The sequence below is a fragment of the Rattus norvegicus genome, chromosome 5 (assembly GCF_021556685.1).
Source record: "Rattus norvegicus strain SHRSP/BbbUtx chromosome 5, alternate assembly SHRSP_T2T, whole genome shotgun sequence".
NCBI lineage: Eukaryota > Metazoa > Chordata > Mammalia > Rodentia > Muridae > Rattus > Rattus norvegicus.
Genome location: NC_141538.1, coordinates 148,746,456 through 148,755,195, shown reverse-complemented (window position 1 = coordinate 148,755,195; position 8,740 = coordinate 148,746,456). Strand labels below are relative to the sequence as shown.

The window sequence follows — 8,740 nt, the reverse complement described above, 5'->3', positions numbered from 1 at the left end:
CCCAATCTTATGGAGGCATTTTCTCAACTGGGGTTCCCTCCTCTCAAATGTCTCTAGCCTGTGGTGTCAAGTTGACATAAAAGTAGTCAGCCACATGCTGCTTCCCAGCCCTGGGTCCCAGTGGGCACCTTTTTGTTCTGAAGCTTGGGGTTCTCAGAAGGAGCCAACATGGCTGGACAAGCAGAGGCAGTCATTTCTGGCAAGGGGTTCAGAACTGGGGATGACACGGGTTGGGGGTGGGGGTTTGCAATCCTTATCACAAAGGATGACTAACAGAGGACAAGGAAAGGCTGTGCAAAAGATGAAGCAGGACTCACAATGGAAAGAAAGACAGACATGACTCAGAGCACAGCTTCATTTCCTGAGTGGGAAGGCAGGATCATGGTCAGGCCCGAGAGAGGTCGGACAGATGGGATGGGAAGAGGGTACTGGGATGGACCCTCAGCTCTAAACCCTAACCCAAGGCTAGGCAGGGTCTGTGACTTTCACCCTCTGGGGGTGAGAAACTGACAGCCCATGAGCAGTTTTTCATGATCTGGCTGAGAACTCCCCCTCCTCTCACACTGGAGGGCTGAACACGCTCACTAATTATAGCTTCTGGGACATTCTCTGTCACTAGCCAATTCTTCAAACCAGCTGGGTGTCTGATGATTCAATTCACTTATGGCTTGAACTACCTGGGACTTAGCACAGACCCCTACAGGCAAAGGATTCAGTCTCACAAGCAGGCACCCCTGCAAGAGGCCAGTCCCAAGCCTCAGGCTACCCTTTGTCCTTTCAATGGATAGGTTGTCTATGGGGCTTCTAGGACCCCCTCCTCATGTTCCATAATTAGCTAGATTGGCTTGCAGAACCTTGCAGAATGGGTCTATTATAAAGGATACCAGTGGATGGCCAGATGAAAAGGCGTACCTAGGGCGGGATCTGATAGGGTCCTCAGTGTGGGCTGTTCTGTCTCTGTGGCGTTGGTGTGCTCAGCGTTCATCAACCTGGCAGCTCTGAAAGGGACTCTTTGCTCAAGGGTTTGCAAATACCCATCCTCGGGGTGGGGGTGGGGGGGAAGAACAGTAGGCGGGGCTAATGGTTCCAACCCTATGCTAATCTTTTGATCTTTCTGATGTGATAACCTGCCTTCTTCTGAAACTACCCAGGGGCTGCCCTCCTCCGAGGAGAGCTCCTGAGCATGAACTTGGAAGGACAGATAGAAAGGTGCTTAGTGACTAACAAAAGATGCCCCCAGATACAGCCTCCTGATACACCCCTCTAATCGGAGCTCTTCAAAGGAAGAGAGGCAAGATCAGAGCCAGTCTGGATTACATAAATCTCGCCTTAAAAACCACACTAAATGGGCTGGAGAAATGGCTCAGCAGTTAAGAGTACTAAGTGCTCTTCCAGAGGTCCTGAGTTCAATTCCCAGCACCCACATGGTGGCTCACAACCATCTGTAATGGGATCTGATGCCCTCTTCTGGTGTGTCTGAAGACAGCGACAGTGTAGTAAAATAAAATCTAAAAACAAAACCAAAAATCACACATCAGAAATTCAATGTCATCCTGATGATTTGCCATGAGAGAGCTTGTCTCAAAAGGTGGGGCTGGCGAGCCAGATCGCAGGTAAAGGTACCCAAGCCTGAGTTTGAACCTTGGGACCCACGAGATGGAAGGAGAGCACTGGGTGTCTTCTGATCTCCGCACATGTACATACAATGCACTCACAACAGAGGATAAACAACAACAACAACCAAAAAAAAAAAAAAAACCAGAAACCAAAAACAAAACAAAAGCCCCCGCCCAAACTAAATAGCTAGGTATGGTGACAGTGGTTGTCCCAGAAACTGATGCAGAAGAAGCTGAAGCAGGCGAATTGACTGGAGTTTGGGTCCAGCCTGTGCTAAATAGTGACTTGTAATCCAGCCTGGGCTACCATGGGAGACCCTGTGTCACATAACAAAAGACACCCCTGATGCTAAACTGCTTGCTTGGATTCTCTCCCCAGCATTGCAACCCTACAAGTCGGGTTCCTTTATCACTCAGGAGATTCCAGGGCTTTGCTGGATTCTACACCAGCCACTAAAGGACAAACCCAACTATGTCATTAGCACCTTGGTAGCTAGCTCTAGAGTGAGATTCTATTTTTAAAAAACAGGGTGTGGGAGGGGTGTGGGGATAGAGAGGGGTGTACACAGACAGAAGGTCCGGATCCTAAACGTGTGGCAAAGTGACCTCTCCCAGGCTGTGGGGCCCGAGTCTCCTGCAAAGACTCTGTTGACAGCTGAGACAAATCTCCTTTCCCACCAGCCCTTGGAGGACACGTGGGCTTCACGTGGGCTTTCAGCTCAAGTAGGCCCTGAGGCCAGTTGAGCTGGGACATTGAGAGATGAGGCAAGGCCCTCTTCCAGCAGCCCCACACTGCTGCTGGGCCTTTGGTATGCTGCACTGAGCCTGTCCCAGGACCAACAGCAGAAAGGAAGCAAATGGGGCCAGCTCGGGCTGGGCCCTCCAGCAGCTCTTGAGTACTCTGATGGTCTTCCTGCTACCTGTCCATTTCTTGTCACTGTCTATCACCAGGTGCCTGCTCTTAGCAGTCTACAGGAGCCTGAGGTGACCATCGTGGGCTCTCAGAAAAGGTCATCCTAAAATTGCAGAGTGGTGGCTCTGAGAAGGCCCCAGAGTGGTCTCGATGAACAGTTCCCAATGGTTAGCGACCTAGACACCTGCATCTGAACACCCAGGGTCCCAGGCCGGGAAAGGCTAAGTGATAGCTCCATAGATAATGTGTTAGTGTGTACATGTGTACATACATGTGTGTCTGGTGTGTGCGTGTGTGATACATGTGTAATGTGTGGTATGTGTGTATGGTATGTATATGGTGTCTGTGATGTATGTGTGTGGTGTTTGTGTCTGTGATGTGGGATGTATGGTATGTATATGGTGTGTGTGGTGTGGTGTGGTGTTTTTGTGTGTGGGGGGTATGTGTGTGGTGTGTGTGTGGTGTGGTGTTTGTGTGTGGAGTGTGGTGTTTGTGTATGTATGTGTGTGGTATGTGTGAATGTGTGTGTGTGCGTGTGTCTGGTTTGTGTGTGTGATGTTGGGTGTGTGTGGTATGTATGTGGTGTGGTGTGGTGTTTGTGTGTGTGTGTGTGTGTGTGTGTGGTGTCTGTGGTGTGGGGTATGTGTTTGTGGTGTGGTGTGTGTGTAGTGATGTTTGTGTGTATGGTGTGATGTTTGTGTATGGTGTGTGTGTATGTGTCTGTGTGGTGTAGTGTTTGTGTGTGTGTATGCCCCAGGTCTGGCTTTTTTATACAGGCGCTAAGGATGGAACTCAGGTCCTCATGCGGTGTAGCAAACACTTTTACTGAGGTATCTTCCCAACTCCCCCTTCCTCTGTCTATCGATAGAGTCTTGTTATGTAACCTCGGCTGGGCTCCAAATCTCCAGCCTCAGCCTTCTGAATGCTGGGATTACAAGTGGTCCACCATGTCTAGCATTAGAAGCTTTGTTGTTCTTGTTGTTGTTGTTTTTGTTAGTTTGTTTGGGTTTTAATTTTTTTGTTTTTTGAGACAGGGTTCCTCTGTGTAGCCCTGGCTGTCCTGGAGCTCACTCTGTAAATCAGAGGGTAACTTTGAACTCAGATCTGCCTGCCTCTGCCTCACTAGTGTAAAGCTTCTTAGGACTCTCCAGTCGTAGCTGCGTCCTAGAATAAAAGCCTGTGGCTTTGCAAGGCAGCTCTTTGGTGAGCAGAAGCCCCAGTTTTCTCTTCCCTCCATGACTGTGTGTGGGCAGCCCTTAGCAAGAGCCTCCTCAGTTGGGGACCTCACATGCACAGCACTGAGCATCCTCGGTTGGGGACCTTGTGTGCACAGCACTGAGCCTCCTCGGTTGGGGACCTTGTGTGCACAGCACTGAGCATCTTCAGTTGGGGGCCTCGCATGCACAGCGCTGAGCTCTTTCCCTAGCATGACGTCAGAGCTTCCAACTGTCTTCGGAGCCCTTTGTAGTCCCAGTGGTTCCCTAAGCTCCTGCTCACCTGTTACTCCCCCAATACAGTGTGCAGTCAGCCTGGCACATTCCAGCCAAGACAGTGTGAGCTGTGTTGCCGTTTTTCCTGGTTACTTCCATTGACGGTGGCCTTTATCTCCAGCTTGCTCCTATATCCACGATCTTCGCTGGTGTAAAATTCGTCACACAGGCCATTTCCCCAGTGAAATTTTACCTGACTCCTCTCTAGCCACTGCCTTCTACTTACAGAGAGGTTTCTAGACGTGTCTATTAGAGAGTCTGCCTGTCTGTCTATCCTTCTGTCTGTCTGTCCACCCAACCATCCTTCCATCTGTCCTTCCGTCCATCTGTCTATCTATCTCATTTTGTATCCCCGACTGGATTGGTACTCACTCTGTAGACCAGGCTTGTCTAGATCTCACAGAGATCCACCTGCCTTTGCCTACCATTCTGGGATTAAAGGTGTGCACCACTAAGCTCAGTTTTAATTTTTGTCTGAAAAGTTTTCAAAAGAGTTGCAGGAGGTTGGAGGTAGAGCCTGTGCTTTATTTAGTCAAACCTCTGGACTCAATCCCCAGTACCTTATACTCAAAAGCATTGAAACTTCTACTTGTGCTCTCTGTGTGCCCTGGGAACTTTCTCCTTCCAGTTTCTCCATCTGCAAAGTAAGGAAGGAATACTATGGCCTACAAATGGGTTTACCGGCTATGGGGTCTTTTCTGATCTATGTTGTACCAGGGATTTTTTAAAGACAATCTCATGACATCTATATCTATATCTATCTATAGCTCTACATATCTATATATCCCTGGTATTTATGTAACTTAGATTAACTTCATTCAAGGCAATTGTCCTGTCCCAGCCTCCCTGGTGCTGTGATAACAGGTATTCACCAAGACACCCCACTTTTCTTCTTTATGAGGTGCTAGGGATGGGACTCAAGGTCTTATACATGAAGATTAAGGGAGCACTTAGCACCAAGCCACCCAATAGCCCTTGAACTTGGAGCTTAGAAGTTAGAGGCATTTTCAGGGGATTATTTTACACAAAGCTCCATAGTCCAACACGTAGGGATGATGACCGTGATTCGCTGGCCACGCTCCAACATTTATAAATCACCAGGGGCTTTGAAAGAGAATCTGAAGCATAGCATAGGTGAGAGCCAGTGTGGCTTTGTGGCAAGATGATGGATCACACAATGTGTGTGTGTGTGTGTGTGTGTGTGTGTGTGTGTGTGTTTGCGTGTATATGTGTGCAAGCATATAGAAGGGGCATGGAGCGGGGGCTGGCTTTATGCTGCCCCGTGTAGTTACAGGATGGCTAGCACCAATGTTCTCAACTGTGATCGCCCCTTGGAGTCACCTAAGAGCTATCCTGAGGCCCTTCTCCAAGATTCAGGTTTAGCTGTTTGGGGCACAGCCTGAGTCTGGGGTTTTTAAAGGCTCCCTGGGTGATTCTGGAGTACACTCAAGATGAGAAAAAGCCATTAAGGTCCACACTGTGGTGACTGGAAAGGATCCAGCTAGGTTAAAAGCCGGCTCTCCTGTCTTTGGACTTGTTGCCTCGTGAGGTAATACGCCGCCCCAGCGCTGAGCCTTAAAGGCAGTGGATGGCGAAGGATAGCGGTGGGGAGTAGGAACCTCTGCAGTGTCCCTCAGAAGGGTGAGAAACACCAGCGCTTTCTGAACACAATGCTTCTCGAGGGGACTCAGGTGCACCAAGGTGAAGCATGCTGGGAGGCATATTATCCCTGAATGCTTGTCTAGTGTATGGGGTTGAGGCTCAAATCAGCAGCTCTACAAAAGAGCTACTTAGAGGCCTTGTCTAAACAGAATGCTAAACAAAACATTCTCTCTCTCTCTCTCTCTCTCTCTCTCTCTCTCTCTCTCTCTCTCCCCTCCCCCTCTGTTCATTCATCCCTCCTTCTTCCCTCCTTTCCTCTTTTTAAAAAAATTATTGGGGCTGGGGATTTAGCTCAGTGGTAGAGCGCTTACCTAGGAAGCGCAAGGCCCTGGGTTCGGTCCCCAGCTCCGAAAAAAAGAACCAAAAAAAAAAATTATTTATATGAATACACTGTAGCTGTCTTCAGACACACCAGAAAAGGGCATCAGATCCCATTACAGATGGTTGTGAGCCATCATGTGGTTGCTGGGAATTGAGCTCAGGACCAATGGAAGAGTAGTCAGTGCTCTAAACCACCAAGCCATCTCTTCAGCCCCTCCTTTTGGTTTATTTGAGACAAGGTTTCTCTGGGTAGCCCTAGGCTATCCTGGAACTCGTACTGTAGACCAGGCTGGCCTCAAACTCACATAGATCTGCCTGCCTCTGCCTTTGAGTGCTGGGATCACCGGTGTGTGCCACCACCACTTGGACTTTAGAATTTGAATTTTTAAGAAGTTCTATGTGGCCTTTTCCTCTGGCTTGCCACTGACCATCCTATTGTCATCATGGGCTGCCTCCCCACCTGGTGTTATCCATATTGTAAGAACAAACCATACCCAAAGTCTCATTTCTGCCATGGTGTCCCTGATGCTAAGATCCACATCTTTGACTTGGTATGGAAGAAAGCAGAAGTGGACGAATTCCCACTTTGTGGCCACATGGTGTTGAACGAATATGAGCAACTCTCTTCTGAAGCCCTGGTACATGGTAAAGAGTTGTGGCAAGGACGGATTTCATATCCGGGTGAGGCTCCACCCTTTCCGTGTCATCCATATAAACAAGACGTTGTCTTGTGCTGGAGCTGAAAGGCTCCAGACAGGTATGCGTGGTGCCTTTGGTGCCCCAGGGCACAGTGGTCAGGGTTCACATTGGCCAGGCTATCCTGTCCATCTGTACCAAGCAGCAGAATAAGGAACATGAGATTGAGGCTCTGCTCAGAGCCAAGTTCAAGTTCCCTGGCTGCCAGAAGAACCACATCTCAAAGAAGTGGGGCTTCACCAAATTTAATGCCGATGAATTTGAAGACCTGGTTGCTGAGAAGCGGCTCATTCCTGATGGCTGTGGTGTCAAATCTCTCCCCAGTCGTGGTTCCCTGGACAAGTGGAGAGCCCTGCATTCCCGAAGGCTTCCACAGTGCTCTCCTGTACCCTATCAAACCATGGTCAATAATAAATCTCACATCAAGAGAAAGAAGTTCTATGTGTTGCTACTGCTGCTGCTGGTCCAGGAAAGCCCACTGAGAATCACAACTTCTTGGTTATAAAATACTTAATCTTCCTGAGGTCCTGAGTTCAAATCCCAGCAACCACATGGTGGCTCACAACCATCTGAAATGAGATCTGATGCCCTCTTCTGGTGTGTCTGAAGATAGTGACAGTGTAATCATAATATATAATAAATAAATAAAATATTTAAAAAAAATAAAATACTTAATGGGCTGGAGAGATGGCTCAGAGGTTAAGAGCACCGACTGCTCTTCCAGAGGTCCTGAGTTTGATTCCCAGCAACCACATGGTGGCTCACAACCGTCTGTAAGGAGATCTGGTGTCCTCTTCTGGTGTGTCTGAAGACAGCTACAGTGTACTCACATACATAAAATAAATAAGTCTTTAAATAAAATAAAACATTTATACTGAAGCTCTGCCTTCAGTCACCTCCCCTGAAACGAATGAATGACTGAATGAATTAATGAATCACTATCACTGTTCTCAAGGCTTTTCTCAGCAGCATCATGAATGACTTTCTGGAGCAGCAAATTTTTCGTGTATCTTTGGTCCCTGCCTACCAACATCGTCAAATGTTCTCTGGAGGACAGAAGTGACCCAAGTTAAACAGCAATGCTAGAGTCTGGGCGATCTTCAGGATGGAATGAGAAAAACCCCTTTAGTCTAGGCGTCTGGTACAGCCCAGGGCTCAGTGCAGACGGTAGGGGTTCACTCAGGATGTTTGCAGAGAAGAGACAATGTATGCAGGGGTCCTAGAGACAGCTGATGAGAGCAGAGTGCTTTACACACACAGAGGCGGCCATGTTAAATTCACCCCTTCCCCCCAGAATACTTTGGCCTGGGTGGGGTATTCGCTGTCTAGTCTCAGGCTCTTGATTTATTTTTTTGGGTTTTTGATGCTAAGGACCAAAGCCAGGGCCTCATCTACAACCCCAGTGAATGCATCCCAAATCCCTTAAAAGTCTGGTCAACCCAAGTTCCTGACAGTTTCCCCCAAGGCTTAATTTTCACCTTGGTTTCACTCCATCTTGAGGTATCAAGAAGCAGCAGGCTCAGGCCAGTCTATAGTGGTGTGTACCTTTAATGCCAGCACTCAGGAGGCAAAGGCAGGCAGATCTCTGAGTTCCAGGCCAGCCTGGTCTCTAGAGTGGTTTCCAGGACAGCCAGGGATACAGAGAAACTGTCTTAAAAATAACCCCACCCCACTCAAAAAACAAAGATACACACACACACACACACACACACACACACACACACACCCCACACAAAAGCAGCATCAGGCCTCTGGACCTATGGCTTAGCAAATACTGTGGTTTTGATATGTAGAAGCAACTGACAGTTGGCTTTGGACCAGTCAGCATCTCTGTCACCTGATTACATGGGACAAAGGATGACTGGAACTGCCTCTTTCGGGGACTCATCCCAGACTGAGGCCACTGACATTCCCAAGAATTAACTTCTCTTCCCTGAAAGGCTCAACTGTCTCTGTACAGCTACAGGAAGTAGGGAAGCCAGGGCTGTGCTCTCACGAACTGTTTGTAAACAAGCTGCTTGTGGGGGTTAGGGATAGAAGGG

At 48.4% G+C, this 8,740-nt stretch overlaps 1 pseudogene; it reads left to right on the top strand.

Annotated features, from left to right (window-relative positions):
- The first annotated feature begins 6,333 nt into the window (after nucleotides 1–6,333).
- Rpl10-ps6 (ribosomal protein L10, pseudogene 6) lies at nucleotides 6,334–7,203 on the top strand (annotated as a pseudogene).
- Nucleotides 7,204–8,740: the final 1,537 nt, after the last annotated feature.